The sequence below is a fragment of the Microtus ochrogaster genome, unplaced genomic scaffold (assembly GCF_000317375.1).
Source record: "Microtus ochrogaster isolate Prairie Vole_2 unplaced genomic scaffold, MicOch1.0 UNK66, whole genome shotgun sequence".
Classification (NCBI taxonomy): Eukaryota; Metazoa; Chordata; class Mammalia; order Rodentia; family Cricetidae; genus Microtus; species Microtus ochrogaster.
Window position 1 is genome coordinate 1,944,135 of NW_004949164.1, and position 1,408 is coordinate 1,945,542.

At 43.8% G+C, this 1,408-nt stretch overlaps 2 non-coding genes across 2 annotated transcripts; both read right to left on the reverse strand.

The window, feature by feature from the left end:
• Positions 1–463: 463 nt before the first annotated feature.
• On the reverse strand, positions 464–537 carry Trnai-aau. The gene has a single exon. It is a non-coding gene; the product is annotated as a tRNA-Ile (tRNA).
• Positions 538–1,238: 701 nt separating this feature from the next.
• Positions 1,239–1,311, reverse strand: Trnaf-gaa. The gene has a single exon. It is a non-coding gene; the product is annotated as a tRNA-Phe (tRNA).
• Positions 1,312–1,408: the final 97 nt, after the last annotated feature.

The window sequence follows — 1,408 nt, forward strand, 5'->3', positions numbered from 1 at the left end:
GTCTAAGGTTCAGCGGCCTCTGCTGTCCAGAGGATCCCACAGGACCCTGCAGACCACATCAACCCAACCCGCTGTCTAGAGCTACCAAGATCCTTTCCGAAAGCTGCCTGGAAGCCTCACCTGGGCGGGTGAGTTACCCCAGGAAAAATGAAAAAGGTAAGTCCGGCTGAGAGGCTGAATCAGGAGGATCAAAGACAGACTTTGCTTTGGATACCCAGCCAATTCAAGACCAGTCCTAGCTAAGTGAGACCCTGTCTTAAAAATTAAAAGTAAAGTTTAAAATACATACGAGAGAGATTTTTGTACCTCCTCCTAATTCCCTCTAAGAGGGATTTCGTACGTAGCTCAATCTAGGTAGGCTTCAAGCTACCTGTTGGTCTCTTTCGACAAATGTTAAACTTTGGATTATGAGCTGCGGGAATCCTGAAACTCAGATGTGAGAGGATTCAAAAGCTCCTAAAACTGGCCCGTACGGGGATCGAACCCGCGACCTTGGCGTTATTAGCACCACGCTCTAACCAACTGAGCTAACCGGCCATGTGGTTCTTTGGGAGGAAAATTACTTGAGGAGGTTTTGCATCTGTGCGATTTTAAAACAAAAAACATCTTTTTAAAAGAAACTTTTAAAGTTATATTCGTATATTTAAGCAAGAGAATCTGGGATACTTCAGCAAAAGTTTTAACAGTTGATGCTCTGTTCCTGAAAAGGTGCTCAGGACCCAGTGTTTCACTCTCGGAGTCTACCAGTCACTGGACTGCAAATTGAAAACTTCTCAATCATTTGTTACTAAGTTGACTCAAAGCAAATACTCAGTGCCCCGTGGGGTTGAGGAATGGATTCTCTAAAGAATCACACACATTAGCGTCTAGGTAGAAAACCGGGTGTGGCTTTTCATCTCGGTACGAGGAGGCCCAGGGAACCATGGTGGTGCTAGAGATGGAACTCAGAACCTAGCATATGGGACCACTACACTCCCTTCCCTGAATCTTATACATCCATTTAATAGTACCTACTTTCACACGAATAGGGCACTGGATTTTTTTCCTTCTTATTTTCCTTCGGGGAATTACTGGAATCTGGGGAAGAATTTAGCTTCGTGGAAGTAAGAAGATTTTCAAAAGCCTTTATCCATTATAGCAGTAAGATTACAAAACCCGTTATCATACAACGGGGTCAGTCGTTCAGTCTTACCAAAGTAACAATGTCAAACACAACTTGTTTGTGAAAAACAAATACTTGCCGAAACCCGGGATTGAACCAGGGACCTTTAGATCTTCAGTCTAACGCTCTCCCAACTGAGCTATTTCGGCTTGTCTTGTAAAGATTGACCAGCCATATCATGGTTTCAGAGGGTTCCCCGAAATATTACGGACAAAGAAAGAAAGAAAGAGAGAGAGAGAGAGAGAG